This window comes from Pygoscelis adeliae, unplaced genomic scaffold (assembly GCF_000699105.1).
Source record: "Pygoscelis adeliae isolate BGI_AS28 unplaced genomic scaffold, ASM69910v1 Scaffold300, whole genome shotgun sequence".
NCBI lineage: Eukaryota > Metazoa > Chordata > Aves > Sphenisciformes > Spheniscidae > Pygoscelis > Pygoscelis adeliae.
The window spans coordinates 1,186,144-1,202,743 of NW_008824004.1; the positions used below are offsets into that span (position 1 = coordinate 1,186,144).

The following is a 16,600-nucleotide window of genomic DNA, read 5'->3' on the forward strand; positions in this document are numbered from 1 at the left end:
GAGTTTTCTCACTTTTACCCTTCTGATTCTTTCCCTCATCCCACCGGAGGGGGAGTGAGCAAGCGCTGTGTGGTACTCAGTTGCCAGCTGGGGTTAAACCATGACATCTGTGCACTAAAATACTCCATATATTTCTCTCCAGCAACAAGAAGATGTACTTCTGACAAAGAAGAGTACAGCAGTTCAACGGATGTACTTCTACAACTGGGAATATTAGAAAATCAGTCCCTGACTGGGCACCATGGGAGTATGATCCAAAAGCACAAGACACTACAAATTCCATTTTGGCATTTTATAACCTAGCATCACTAACATGCCTCTGGTATGAAGTAACATAATGTTCTGTGACAAGATGTAAGCAACATACAGTGAAAAGATACTGAATCCTTCAGACGCATAGAAAGTTTTCAGGCCAGATATCATCTGCTTCTTGTATCTAATCCAAATACAATTGACTGAATTGGTGCTGATACCAAAACACATGTGAGATCCAAAAATAAACAAATTTTCAGTTTCTAATTATACTGGACAATTTAACGTCTTTCTTTTTTTTCTTTCTTTTTTTTTTTTGCAGATGGACTGAAAAGTTCATTTTCTCTTTTCTGCATTGCCATTAAGCTTCAGAAGCACAAATTAGTATTAAGCATAGGTGTTAAGTTGGTCAAGTGTTAAAAGAACAAAATAAAACAGTAGGGCTATTTATGACAGCAAGCTCATAAAAGGTTCATAAAAGTGTTAAATAGCTGGAGAAGAGGAATAGGTCTTCTTAGAGAAAAAAATCAGCAGTGCAGAGGTCACTGCAAATTCTGTATACCACTGAGGTCTCATAAACTCTTTCTCTCTCCAACAAAGCATTTCCACCACTTAAGTGAAGACCTCGTAGTCCTTTGTATGAGTCCCACATAATCTCCCTCTCCTCCATAATGAGCAAGATATTTAAGTTAGATTCGATGATTATTAGTACAGAACCAAGATTTCACCAAGAGAACATAGAAAACTTTCTATGTTTTAAGCTATAGAAAGCTTCCCATACTTTTGTAGAAAGAAGCTAACAATTCTTCTTAAGGCATAACTAAGATATACCAGTCACATACCATTTTGGATGGCACTGATATGTCCCTTTTATTAATTTTAAATGTTTTCTTTCTTAGCACTATTTTTCATGCAGCTGAATAGTTTGTTTGTATGGTTTGCATGCACTTGCCTACTTGAGAAGTTGATCATGATGCGGTGATCCTACAGGGCACCTTTAAGTAAATGAAATTTACTAAATTTTTACTACTAAAGGTAGCCTTAGAGAGGCTATTTTGAAAAGCCCTCTCCTATTAGATGCTATGATTAGATTGGATTAAACAAGCAATGTTTCTGTAAGTATGTGATTGTATACAGAAACAAACCCACAGCTGCTTGGAATGGGGAAGCTCAGGGCATCTGTGAGTCTGTGCTACATGAGAGAGAGATGCTCAGGGACTGGGCAAATCCCACTTACATGCTAGGGGAATTAGACTGCACAGAAAGTGTTTAGCTGTTTCATTATCAGCAGGAGTTCTCTATTTCTAAAATGCTGCTATATTTTTCGCCATCCATGTGTTACATAAATAGTGAACAGTGTTTTTACTTAAAATATGGGCTGAATGCAAATTTTTCTCTATCATCTCCTTTGAAACTGGAGCCTCAGAAGGTAATATTGAAACTAGCCACTGCTCATTTCCTTTGGTGCCATCAGGATCTGGCTCAAGACTTCCTGGTTACACAGACGAAATATCAACAGGTAAGGGAGGGAGAAAAGACTGCTAGTGATAAATAAGATCATACGCAAACTGTTGTCACAGATTTCAGCATATTTCCTTTATGGATTCAGCTCAAACCCCTCTAGGACACTTACCCAGAGGAACAAGGAGATAAGAAGCTCCCTCATGTATGCAATATGCACAACTTCCATGAGCAATGCAAAGCAACTCATTCCAAGCTGTTACTCTCCCATACGGACAGAGAGCGAAAGGTGCCTGCCAGGGACTGTCTGGCCCTGACTCTATTCTGTTAATGCGATGGCCTCTCTTCCACCGTCACTGCAGCCCCACCCAAGGCGGGGGTGGGGGTGTTTCTGATGCATCTGGGAGGGTGAGTACAAATGCAGAAGGCTGCTCTTGAAATGTCAGCCTGATGACAGGAATTACTGGGACAACTGTGAGTTGTTAGACGCTTCTATGGTCCTCTCTCCTTCATAACAACAGTTAGGTTTTGCATTTTATGTGTATGAGATTTTGTGTCTAAGATTAGTTTTATCCTTAAAAACGTCTCCCACATTGCTATGGTATTTTCAAAGGAACTACAGTCTTATCATATACATCTGTCCAGGTTTTAATATAATCAGAAAAGCATATGGTTATGCATATTAACATATTATGAGAAGGAGACGCTTTAGGCAGACCTCAATTTTCAGCTTTAATAACCTGACTATTTATATGCTGTTGGAAAGCACCCTAAATGACACAGTGAGGGCCAAAATCTACTCTGTTTTCAGGATGCAGATTTCACTGTTTGAATCAGGAGTTACGTGCACACACAAGTGCAAGAACAGGCACTTAGGGCTTATATTTTTGACATTTTTAAAAATGCTGTTGCAACTTGATGCAGAGAAAGGCCAAGGGATGAAAGTTGTGTAAGTTTGGAGATTTTAATAAATATCAGCAACACTAGTCTTTGAACTTTTGCCTTTCTTGGTTCCAACATCCCTCTATATATTCTTTGGATGCGCACTGGCTACACAGAGGCAAGGAGATTGTGCTGCCGTGATAGTTACAGGAGTACAGGGGGGGCATGTTTAAAAGTGAAAATGCATAGTTGACAAGGCATGCTCATAGGCTTTTGGGAGCCTAGGAGATAAACTGATTATCTCTTCTGAGATAAATTAATTTTAAAAAAACTCAATGTACGGAGTGGGAAAATCTAAGAGCGGTATAAAACCCCCAGAAATCATTACTGAACTCTGGAGGACAGTGAAGTACATCTTATTGGTGAGTGAAACAGCCAAGGCAAGATTACCAAGGAATCAGAAAAGACAAATGGCCCTGCAAGAAGCTTCTGAAGTCTGCTAAAGGTCAGTTGAAGTGAAAGGTATATCATTGTATTCTTTTTTCTGACCCCTGAAAAGGCTTTATTTCAGCTGATGACTATTGGTATAGCATTTTTGCATAAGGATTTCCATTTTTAGCGAAGTAGTTTGCCTGCCCTAATCTTAGGTCAGTGCTTTTTGAGAAATTCCAAGCTCTTATTAACTTAAAACCGAACTTTTATATGGAGCCCCTTTAAAAAAAGTGTGAAATTATCTGGAGTGAATTTCTGTTGATTTTATTTTTAAAAAACAGGCTCAAGCAAATGATTGCTGAAAAAATTGAGAGTTGCAGGCTTATACGATGCCTATGAGAATTCTTACAGTACAGAACGGCAATATTTCCAAACCGTCTTATTGCATCTTCCTTAGCTTACAAAGAGGGCATATCAAACCAATAAGACATGCTAAAAACAAAATTAAGAGATCAGAAAGCAAACAAAACAGGCTCTGATAAAACATGTAAATCACTAGACTCTGCTAGAGGTAAATTTAACTTCTTATTTAAAGATAATATTTAAAGATAGTATGTTTAAGACATCGTCTGACAGCTTACTGCAATTATTAAAAAAAGAAAAACAGGCAAACTGTTTATTTACTGAATTAATATAGAGGAACCGTCTGAAATAATTTATTGCATAGCAGTCTGTAGCCAAAGGAACTGTATCTGATGATTCTTTTTGTCCTCTCTGTTCTCTGCTCCCTAAGATTACTCACTCATTCAGTTGTGGGCAAAAAACCCACACTCAGAAAGACAACTGAGTAGCCAAGTTCTCAACGGCACTGGGACCATGTTTGGCGGCATACTGCTAAGACACCTGCCCAGGGAGAGTCGCCTCTCTTCATGGAGGCATTCGTTGGCCTCTTAACTAGTGCAGCGGCTTTGCGGTTTTTTGCCCTGTACTGCTCTCTAAAAGCAGTTGTGTTTGATGCTTTCCTTGGAATCACTTGAACTCAGTAAGTGATAGAGAAGCCTCATCATAACATCTAAAGAAAAGCTCAGGAACAGCAGGACCTTTATCAGGACTTAAATCCTGTTGTTGCAATGAGTTCCACTTGGCACTTCTCAGCCATAGATTAGAGTCTATCTCAATAACCAGCAAACAAACATCATGACTAATAATTATATCTGAAATACATTGCTGAAATACCTCTGAAATATCTTATTGGAACACGACTGCCAGCTTTGCTTTCAACCCTACATCCCAAAGACAGCTGTAACTGAAATTTTACAAGGAAGTAAGTTGCAAGAGTTCCCCCCATAGCACTCCATCTTATGTTAAATCTCACCAACAGTTATAATAAAATAATGTTTGCATCTCCAATTAAAAAAATCCAACTTGAGACAGAAAAGACTGTTAACAAACTCATGCTTTAAAATGTCACCTCACACATTGCCTGGGAAAAGAGGTTAGACGCTACAGTTGTCCTTGGCAATGTTAATCAGATTAATTACTTCATTTTGCCTACAATCTAAGCAGCTAATGATTTTGCTATTTTTGTAGGTAGATGTCTGCCTATAACAAAAAGTATTGATGGTCAAAGATAAACTGATTTAAGAAAAAAATTCCAAATCTGAATTATCTATTTCACGGACATCATAGTGCTAGGAAAAAACAATTTAAAACATCACTTCCTGAATTGCATCCACTTTAGTCACATTTTGTTATAGGTGTCAACTCTGTCAGATTATCATCCGTCAAAAAGAATTAGTGGAAAATTTAGTACTTCATTTTTAATGAAGAATAAGATTGTAAAGGCATTTCAATTTTCCTTCATCCTCTTGTTAGCACTTGATAAATGCTCTCTCACAAGCACTGCTGCTCTTCTGACATGATGCCTGCACTCTAATCTAGCAAATCTAAAGAAAGTCAAAGGCAGAAAGGTTTCTGGTTTTCTTAACATTTCTTGAGATCTCTGCAAGCTATTTTCATCTTGATGTTTTAATTTGAGTGGATTAGTTGGGTTTTCCCCCCCCTCCTAAATAATGTTTTATTTTGAGTGGATATCCATATTAGCAGAGATTAATGAACACAAAACAATATGTCAATGAAAAACATCCGAAGCACTTCTGTATGTTCATGTATGTATATACAACAAGAGAGGGATGAACTATTTTGTCTCTTACCTATGGGGTGCTGTTAAAAATTTTTATTTAATCACAAATGACTGTTTTTCTTTCTTGTCTCATGGAGTTGAGACCCGTCATAACGCTACACTGAGAACAGACACTTCCCGTGAGATATCTGCTGTACTTACTATCCTTGAGAAACAAAATATGGTTTTCTTCAATGCAAAACCCAACTGTAGGCACAGCTAAAGGCACAACAATGACTCAAGTGGCCCAAATGTTGACTGGGCAATCTTTCTGAGCAACACCATCACAGATTTGCCATCTTCTGAACACGCATCTGCTACACAGGGAGGTCTGTCGCTGGAGCTGACTCAAAGTTTGTCAAAAGCATGAGCAGAAGGGAGGAGAGGCCCTGAGATGTAAGGCTAGGTGAAAGCTATGGAGCAGCAGGTTGGTCATTCCTGGCAGGGGCCCTGACCACTACTCTCAGGAGCTGTCACTCCCACAGCAGCAGCAGCTACTGTCTCATATGTCATCTCTTGCCCTTAATGACACCAACCAGCCCTGCCTGCCAGACTCGGCACGGACAAACTGGGCAGCAGAGCTGTGCTTTCCTCTGCCTTTCCCAGTAAGCCCTCCCAGCCACATTCTTTGCTTAGATCTGAACTGGCCTTCCTGTCTTTGAAAAAAGGAAACTATGCCATTTGGCTACAGTCAGTAGTATGGGAGTCCAAAAGGTAACAGAGAAACATTAGAAGCTGGGAACTGCAGAAAAGAAAAGAAAAAAGGGATACTGATAAAGGATAATGATGATGGGTCAGTGCTAGAAAGGATTCTGCAGAACAGGAAGAAACATTCAACAAGTTTTTGTGTTCTGTATTTTGGGAAAGAGACAGATAATGTATACATACCAGAAGATGATGACGGTGTTGATGGTGATGATGAATGGTAATTTCCCTTCCCAACTCAGAAGGAAATCAAGTGGCAGCTCCAAAAGGCAGGCATTTTAAAATGGATGTGTTCAGATAACTTCTGACAGAAGTTGCTGACGAGCTCTCGGAACTACTAGAAATGATTTTCAATAGCTGGCGGAAGTTGTAAAGTGCCAGAGGACTGCAACAAAGGCAGTAGTGTTGCACAATACTTTAAAAGGATAAGTGAGTTAACCTGCGTAATTACAGGTCTGTCAGCCTGGCATCCATTCTGGACAAAATAACTCAGGAGCTGACATGGATCTTGAGTAGGAAAAAAATTAAGGGGATGGGGCAGTATAACAGGTGCCAACTGTTATGTGTATGCGGAAACTAGATCTTTCAAATTCGGCTATCTAAAATATCTTTTACCAATGGATTTACAAGTTTGGTTATTAAAAGTAATAATGCAATACAGTTATATTTCTACAGGACATCTACCTTCATTTTACATGACATTTTGGCTATGAACGTGGAATGATAAGAATCAGTATTGCATACATAAAATAGATTAAAATCTGGCTGGTAGGTTTCAACATATACTTGCAGTGAAGGAACAGTCATTGAATGGGTGTCTTTTTATTGTGTCCCATAACGATCTGTTCTTAGATTTTACTAGTTAACATTAATCAGTGACCTGAAAAAACAAAAATACAAAAGCATTACCAATAACATTTGCAAATGACAAAAGGATTGGGAGACAAGTTACTAATGCAGCATGATCTAGGTAATTCAGTAAACTGGGCATAGAAAAAGAAATATGCAGCTAAATGCACACACAAATTTAAACTCTCAGGAACTAAAAATGCCGCACATACAGGATCTTGGACTCCATCATGGAATACAGTTACTGGCTTGGGGATTATAATAGATAAGCACTGAAGGTAATGCTGTGGCTAAAAAAATAACATAATTGGTTTTTAGTTATGTAAATAAGTGCAATACTGTAGCAACAGAGAGATCATACTACCTTCATTCTATCTGACAGCAGTATGACTGCTTCTGCAGTAATATCCAGTACTACAAGATATTGAAAAATTGGTGAAGTTTCAAAGAGTAGCCATCAAGATCATGGAAGGCAGGAAGGTGTTACTTAAAGTGAGCTATCCAAGGGCTCAGTCTCCTTCTCAGATTAAAAAAAAAACAAACCTCCAAAGCAAGAACCAAAAGCAAAGCATTAAGCAGCAGCTTTTAATTGTAGAAAGAATTAAATTCTAGAATGACATTCCAAGAGAACTATTCGTATTACGGAACTTACCAGGCTGGATTTTAAAATGGGTTAAGTGGACACACACAATTATACAATGTGGGGTGTCCATGAAGAAGATGTTTGAAGAATCACATGATTTTGAGTTGGACTGTATCTTGGGAAACTTCTGCTCAAGAGGCATCCAAGTTGGACCTCTGCCTCTACTCTGCATTCCTAAAATATGTTTCCGATTTCAAAACAGTTGAAGTTCTCATGTTCAAAACATGAAGTTCAAAACATGAAGTTCTCAATCACGGTTTGTAGAACACTTGGGAATATCTTAAAAATGAAGAAACTTTCAAAGGCAAGTGTAGCAAATGTCATTTATCTGTAACACGTCCCTGTAACTTGTCAGCACAGTCAGTCACACAGATATCCAGGCTACTTAAGCATGAAGCATCCAACTTGGGAACTGTCCATTAGAGTGCTCTAGGCTGTAAATCTAGATTAAATAATATTACACTTCTAAGTAGTTATTACAATGTAATATTACAAACTTCTGAGTACTACAGTTTGAAATGCTAATGCCATAAACTCTAATGTGTTAGTTGTGAAAACTTCGGTATGCCGACATTACAAACCCCATGAGGCCTCTGCAGACATAAAAGTTCAAGTCAAGCAGTTCAGCATTTAGAGCACTCATCAGAGAAGTGGGCAATACAGCTTCCATTTTGACATAGGAGGATAAGAAAATATATCTTTCACACAGGAGAGTGTTTTAATCACTGAAATATGGTATTTCTTGAGCTGGAATCTACTAGATCTGGCTGGGATGGAGTTAACTTTCTTCATAGCAGCCTGTATGGGGCCGTGCTTTGGATTTGTGGCTAAAACAGTGTTGATAACACACCAATGTTTTGGCTACTGCTGAACAGTGCTCACACAGCACCAAGGCTTTCTCTTTTTCCCACTCTGCCCTCTCCTTCCCCCACAGTGAGTAGGCTGGGGATGGGCAAGAAACTGGATGGGGACACAACCAGGACAGCTGACCCAAACTGACCAGGAGGTTACTCCATACTATATGACAGTGCACTCAGCAATAAAAACTGAGGTAGAAGCGGGGTTTGGACTTCCAAGGGGGTCGTTGTTTGGAGACTGACTGGGCGTAGGTCTGCCTGTCAGATGTGGTGAGCAATTTCCTTTGTTTCACTTGGGGTTTTTTTCCCCTTCCTGCATCTATCAAGCTGTCTTTACCTCGACACACAAGTTTTCTCGCTCTTGTTCTTCATATTTTCTCTCCTCATACCATTGGTACGGGGTGGGGAGGAGTGAGTGAGTGGCTGTGTGGGTAGTTGCCTGCTGGCCAGGGTCAACCCACCACTTGGAACAACGAACACAGAAAGAGTTCTTACAAAATACAGCAGTGTAACATTTGACAGGAATGCTTCACAAAATTGTATTCCCGTCTTCTCAGAGGAAAAGTTGATCCAGAATCTCTTCCAGTTAGTGTGATCAGTGAGATAACATGTAAAATAAGAACCACCATCATGTTTCCCTCCCTGGCTCTTACTAAGAGCGCCTCAGAATAAAACATTTTTTTAATGTTGAAATAATTTAAGTTGTCCAAAGTACTTTTTTCCATAATATCCACCTATCTCTACAGCTGAGCTGTAACCAACCACCATTTCAAGTTGAGTTAGCATTAAGGTAAAACATCCCCTTTTTTTTTTGTTTTCTTCATGTAATTGTGAAACATATTTGGATCCCTCTTGTCTACTATTAGATCTATATAGATCTAATATCGATCTATATAGGTCATCTACTATGATCTATTCCCTAATTAGCAGTGAGGCAGAACTCCTTGATGCAGGCAGAACTTAAATGCTCTGAAAAAAATCAAAGTTGCAGAAATTAAGGGTAAAACATCTGTGCTTGCAGGTGTGCGTCATCCCCACGCTCTTGTTCATTAAAATGTATGCCTTTGCCTGTTGGTGCTCCTGATTACAGTATGGTGAACATCCTTTTCCCTTTATTCTAAATAACAATGGCCTTTGTCACCACAAAGGTAATTAGTACCAGCATGAAGCCAACTTTCCTGGAGGCGGAAATTCAAATGTACATTACCATGAAGCAATTCTTTATAAAGATTTACATTTTTAGAATGCATCCCTGAAATCTTTCTACATAAAAATAAGGCAAACTGAAGAAATATAGTTTCTATTAGTAAGATGTACAGGCTTTCCCTCAGCTCCCCTGTTTTATAAGCCTCTTTCCTCATACACATGTACATTTTCCTCATATGCATGTACATTTGCATTGAAATTGTGTAATAATTATACCCAAAACATCTTCCTACAGAAATCAGTGGCAAATCTTCCATTGACATCAATGGAATCAGGTTGAAAGTGAATTCTACTTTTAGATTAAAATAATTTACAGTAATAAAAGGTTAATTATGATCTAATTGTAATGACTACAAAGCCTTCTTCAAATTCTTTGCCTGTCTGAAAACTAAGCTTGCAGGTCAGCTCAGACAGATTTATTTTTTTTCGGTCTAAAGAATATGTACTTCCCAGTGACTGAGGGCATGATCATCAATTCTGTATGGTCCAGAGATGCTTACACCTGGTTGTTCAAATTACTGAAATACGGTGGCTTATGGTAAAAACATGAAAAGAACAGTACTGAAGAAGAGTGATTTGGCAATAAGTGTGTGCAATGCCTTCTGAACACAACAAATAGTCAACTGAGCTTTTTAGAAACTGTTCTAGGTATTAATACAGCTTCTGAGGTACAGGCCTGGAACAGGAAGCTGTAGGAAAGACTAGGAGAACTTGGTACAGAAAGGTACAGGCTGTGTTTATTAGGGGATGGGATGATGAGACCCAGAGTTAGAGGCAGAGCCGGTTAGAAGATTCCTATAGGATGTTTCCCCCTTTGGAAGGTGCTGATTCAGTGAAATGAAATGATTCTACAATAATCTTTTCATTTCAACAAATTTCTCCCCAAAGCAAGGCAACCCAGTGCTGTTTCGTGGCAGCTCCCAGTCACCTTCTGTATTCTGCTGGCTAGACAATGAAACCTGCCTACTAAGCAATGAAGCATGCATAGTGCTTATTCTGAATATGAGCTGTAATTTGTAATTTTGTAAAAATTTCTGTTTCACAAAATATTGTGTAATCTGAAATTTAAGTTAGTATTTGTTAGAGGCTAGACAATTTAAGATAGCTTCCTTGGAAGTTAAAGTTTGTACTGGTATAAGGAGGCTGGCAATACCAAAAAGCCAGTAGCCTTTCACAAGGGAAGTCTCTGTGTGATGGAGACACAGTAGTTCCTTTCCTTTTCTGCTTTGCATGTTATTTTTCTGCATGTATTATGATAAAAGAGCTGTCTGAGCTTGTGAATTTAAGCACATACAAACCAGCACTCTAGAAGTATTCATTAAAAAAGAGAGAGGAAAAAAATCCAGGTGACATTTGCCCTGGTGTAATCCAGTTTCTAGCAAATGAGTAATAAAAGCAAAACAAATAAAATACTTAAAAATAAATCCTATTTTTTACATGGGCAAATACAATGAAGTTTCAGCACTCAGTTAGCTGCCTACTTACCTTGATCTTCTACTTACAAAATTAGAAAAGATAGCCAAGCTAATCAGTTATTTCTGCACTCCACTTTAGACTAAGAAAGACAGCAGCAACTAACTTTTACCTGTCTCTTCGAAGCAGCACATCCTAAATACTGCCCTTTTTCTCCAGTGAGCTGCAGCCTTTAGTCAACCCACTCATCAGTTTTCGTAATCCTCTGATATGCACAGTTCTGAGGCTGTTTGGTTTCCCCCTAGCCTAACCCACTACACAGACCTTTACAAGGCTTATAAATGTTAGCTTTATCGGTAGAAAGCCTGTCTTTAATGTGAGATAAGCACATCGTGCCTAATCTTGTAAGGCACTGGACACTGCTGTGATGTCAGCAATCTCCAGAAACTGTGTCCTGTAAGTGTATGATTAATTCTTGTCCTCCATAATTCAAGTGCTTAAAGTTACGCTAGTGTTCGCATGCCTTTTGGGATCAAGCAGAGTATTCTGCACCTTAAAGGATCTTTCCACAGAGTCAGATGTATGGATAAATTTCAGTCGATAGCTAATCTCCCACTAACTTCATTAAAGCCGAATCATAGTTCTGAATGTAAATACAGATGTATTGCCAGAATTTTAAAGAGCATTTTATTATTCATAGGTCCTCAGGATTTGAACTATAAAAAGCGGTGATGTGACTGGGTATTTGTGGTACCAGCACATTTCTGCTTAACACTTCACAGGCACGACCACAGCTATGACAAAAGTGGGATACATTATTTCTTATATATATTTGGACTCAGTAGAAAAGGCACAAGTAGGTGTGACAAGGACAATGACTTTTCAGACATGACTATACTCCAAATTGCCTTGTAAGAGCACATTAAAATGTTCATTGCATGAAGGGATAGCATCTATATCATGCTGGTTGTGTTCTGAAACAACCAGAAAATATCAATGTCCATATTTTCTCTGTTAAAATTAAAACAAATATTCACAGAATTCACTGCTGAATTCCTTTCTAGAAAAACTGCTGGCTAAAATTGTTAATTACCCTAGCTGCCAACTTCTTGTTTTCTTCCTAGTGTTTTTTTTAATTTATTTTGCATGGGCTGTCAGATGAATTATATCATTTTAGGTGCAAAGTAGTATTCTAGTTAATGAGACCATAGAAAAATGTCACTGCATCCTTTTAGAAAACTTGCTGTTTTCTTGAGTCACAGGGGCCAATATTTATGTCACAAGTAAGAGAACAAGTGCAGTATAAAATCCGCATGAAACCGAAAATTTCCCCCAAGCAAACAAAAACAGTAGGAACTAAAGGGCTCTGTAATCTAACGGTAAAATGCATAACAAGCACCAGCTGCTGGTAAGGGAACAAATACTGACTCAAAATAATGCATGTAAATTGCAACAGTGGACTTAATTTGGCTGAGGGGATTATTTCATCCTGAGTTTCTCTTCTTCTACAATCAGTACCAACAGCACAGGATACTTTGAATTTTCCGAGACAGCTGAGCAGATGAGCGAACACACAAATGTTAAGCTACTCTTTAAATGAAAGGTTTTTCCTGCCTGCTTACGTAATCAAAGCTATCCATAAATGAATAGGATTTAATGCCAGAAAGAACCATCAGCTCCTCATATCTGACCACCTGTATAATGCCAGCCCATACATTCACTCCAGATCCCACTGCGCCGTGTCCAGTGACTTGCATTTCGAATAAAACTGTTCTGGAACATCTGCAGCAAATTTTGATTAGACAACATCAAAAGTCTGAAAACGTCTCACTTTCCTCAGTCACCTGTCCCAGTGGTTAATCACCGTCACAAGTAAAAATGTTTGTCTTTTTTCTAATTGGAATTTGTTGGCTTACCAGCAATTGGTGCTTGTTATGCATTTAACCATTAGGATACAGAGCCCTGTAGTTCCTACCGGCTTTGTTTGCTTGGAGGAAATGAAACATTTTTTGATAAATCAAGCTGCATCTCTTTTTGACAAACCAGGCGGACTAAGCTGGTTTAGATCCCTGCTATAAGGCATTTTTTCCAGCCCTCAAATCATTTAGAGTTTTATCCCTCTCTTTCCAATATTTTAACTTTCTTTTTAAAATGTTGACAACAGAACTGAACAAAGAACTGCAAAATTAATACTAATAATCCTTAGATTGAGGTAAAGTTCCCACTCTCTCAAGGATGACGTTAGCTTTTTGTATTTTGGGTTGGGGTTTTTTTGATGCAGCTCCTCTATAACCGTATAGTATGTTTAGGACTTCTTTCAGGGACACAATTCTCCTATGTAAGTTGCACATGTGCTTTATTCTTGTATTTATGGTTGACATTTGACTGTATTAGCATGCATTTTCTTAGACTGGGCCTAGCTTACCAAGAGATCTGAATCGTCCCTTTTCTCCCCATTAATTGCCATTTCACGAATCTGCATATCTTGTCAGCAGTTATGCTTTGTATATCATTGATGAAGACAGTGAAGCATTAGATCCTTTGTCAAGCTCTGTGCGATGCAGTAGACATAATCTCATTTGATGGTCACTCTTTACTTGCTGAGGTCAGTGTGCTGAGTTTTAATTTACGTGACGTCTGTTTTCCTGACATTGCATAGTGCTTTTTTAATAAAAATATCCTGTAATACTAATTCAGTGCCTTACAGAAATCCAAGATATTTCATCCGCACTGTAATCTGTAGCTACCAAGTTTGCACTTTCATCAGGGAATAAAATCAGGTTTGTTTGAGAAGACCTATTTTCCATAGAGCGACACTGATTGGTTTTAATTTAGTTGCCATTTTTTGTCAGCTGAATCCTGAAACATCAACTTACTATTTTTCTGGGGATTGCTGTTTTGGTAGGCAGAGCTGTCTGGCATAGCTCATTTGTCTTTTGCATTTGGATTTTTGGCACAACTCAACACTGTCCATTTTTGGCTGTTCCATAATATATTGAAATCAATATTCATTGCCTCACTCAACTTCATAACATCAGTTTTGCACATTACTGTCCTCATGCTGCAGACTTAGACTTTTACTGCATCCTTATCCTACCCTTTTGCAAGATGCCAACATTGGAGGACACCATTGCAGGCATGGTTAGGGGCATGTATTTAGCAGAATATTGGCCATCTCTTTCTGAGGTCAGTGACAAATCCAGAAGGAGCTCCTGGAAAACCTTTTTGTCATTCTTGCAGTTTCACCTGCAGGTTGGCACTGCGTGGGAAGCAGGAGGAATTCTGGCTCTGGGAGACCGGCACTGGCACCGCGTCACTTGGTATGCACAGACTAAGCTGTCAGATGTTGGAGTCCTGGTCAAACTTGACAGTGGACAAAGAATGGTTTGAGTCGGGCAGGCATGCACGTGAAAGAGGAAGGCTAAGCCTGTTCACAAGCGAATGCAGTGACACCTGAGGACCACAACTGTAGTGCTTTGAGGGGGAAGGGAGCAAGAAAGGACTAATGAAAAGGCAGGTGGCTTAGCTGAAGAAGTTACCGCATGGTGTGCTGTGGCTAAGTGATACCCAGGCTGCCGGGACTGCTGCCCGGCTCATCCCCCCTTCTCAAAATCTTGAACACCTTTGTTCCAGCAGAGCGACTGTCCCAGCTCAGCACTTTGCTTCATATAGCGGTAGAGTTTTTAATCTGATCCTGAATATGAGTTTATCCTTCCAGGGATTTATGGCTTGGCAAATAAAGACATCCTCTGAGAGAATGCTGTCAGCCCACTGCTGTAACCCATTCTGACCAGTTCAGTAGGAGTGGATTTTAACTTTCCAGTCTCTCAAATCATCCTACCAGTTTTAGCAATGCTGATAGCATTCCTTTACAGCACTGTCAAGATTCAGTTTCACATATTTGCTGCTCAGGCAAGGGGCTGAGATTTACGCACGTGGAGCTTGCAGTCAGAGAAATACATTCTCACTAGGAGGATCACCATCTTTCAATACCCAGCACGAGGGTCTACATGACAAATTTCCATTTGCTAAAGCCTCTCCACAGCACCATGTGGGTAAGAAAGGCTTATATAAATAAGCACGAAAGGTTTCTTTCACTTCCTGACAATTAATTACAAATTTATCTTTTATATTCTACTCCACATAGGAGGAGACATTCAATGTTCAATGGAGCGTGGCCAGACATTCTAAGAAAGTATTTATGAACGCTTATTCAGATTTCAAATAGCTGTCACTTCAGCAGTATTCATGCCTAGTTCTTATTGCTGTTTGCCAGGATGAGTTTTGTTTGAATAAATGTTTGGGGAATTACTAGCTCGTACAAATCCATCTATATCCACAGATGAATAAGGATGAAAGTTGCTGGTCAAACAACTGCAAATTGTGACTGCATTTAAGAAAATGAAAGTTGGCTCCTCAAACAATTTGCAAAGAGAAAGAAGAGTTAAATTCTCTGGGGAATTTGTATGGGAAGAAGTGAACTAGATTCAGCCTCCTTCTAGTTGGAAGGAAAAAATTATGTGTCTTAATATCCTCTAATATCTATGCAAATCCAACAAACACAGTTTGCCGTCACACAGTTTTACACCACTTTCAATTAACTATGAAATCCTTCTAGCTGTGGGATTCACAAGCCCTGTGGATTTTTAGTGCTCTCCGAGGATTGTCAGCTCCGTAACCTGAAAAGATAACACCTGATGGCCATGCTGAGCCCCATTCAGGATCCATTGCACTCAACAGAGGACCACCAACTAACTTCAATGAGCGTTGGATCAAGAGCCCTACAGCTACACTTGCTCTCTGCACCAGCGCAGGACATGACCTTCTCTGCTTTGCCTACCAGAACTGCCAGATGCCTATCCTTACAACATTTCTATCAAATTTCAAAGGGACTTATAAATCATTGCTGGCTGCTAATATAATTCAAATACACTTTAAGAAATTCATTTGTTTAAAGACATTCAAGAGAGAATACGAATAGAAATTGTTCAAACAGAGGGCCATGGCATTGTATAAGACACAATATGATTTTTCAGTAAAATGAAATATCTGTCACACTCGTCTTTGATAGACATAAACCATCTAGGTAGTCGCATGTCACAAGAGGAAAGGACAGCTTGTGATGCACAGTACTTTTCATTAAAAAGCACCCCACGTGTCACAAAATGCTATTAACACACCCTGGCTCTGTATGTAGCACTGCCAGACTGTAGGTTAGAAAATGGAAAATGAAGGCAAATCTTACATACTGTGTATTGATTTCTTTTTCATGTGTGTTACTTATCTGCTCATTGAACTCACAAAAGAAGTAGCAACTCTTGATTTAGTCTTGAGCAGTATACAAGGCCTTATTAAGACCTAACTATCCAAAAAATAGTCTGTAATTGTGACTGTACTTTAGTCATATTTGGACAGAAAAAGCTGCATGTGAAATAAAAAATCAGTAATAGCAATAGTTAATTTAAAACAAAATAAGTTATATAAAAATGAGAAAGCTAATTTCAAGGAAATTAAAAGGAGCAGCTAAAAGAGTGAAATACTAACAAATTACATGGAGACTACTCAGAAATATATGAGGCTGAAAGCCGAAGACCAAAAGGATCAAAAAAACCAGCATGATAAAGCAGAAAAGTAAATTTCCTAAAGCTATTAAAACAAAACAAAACAAAACAAATAAAAAAAAAACAACAAATACTTAAAAAAGTCTAAGTTGTATCC

At 38.8% G+C, this 16,600-nt stretch overlaps 1 protein-coding gene across 3 annotated transcripts in view; it reads right to left on the bottom strand.

The window, feature by feature from the left end:
* Positions 1-16,600, bottom strand: part of GRM1 (glutamate receptor, metabotropic 1) — a 202,331-nt gene that overhangs the window by 176,543 nt on the left and 9,188 nt on the right. The window lies entirely within an intron of this gene.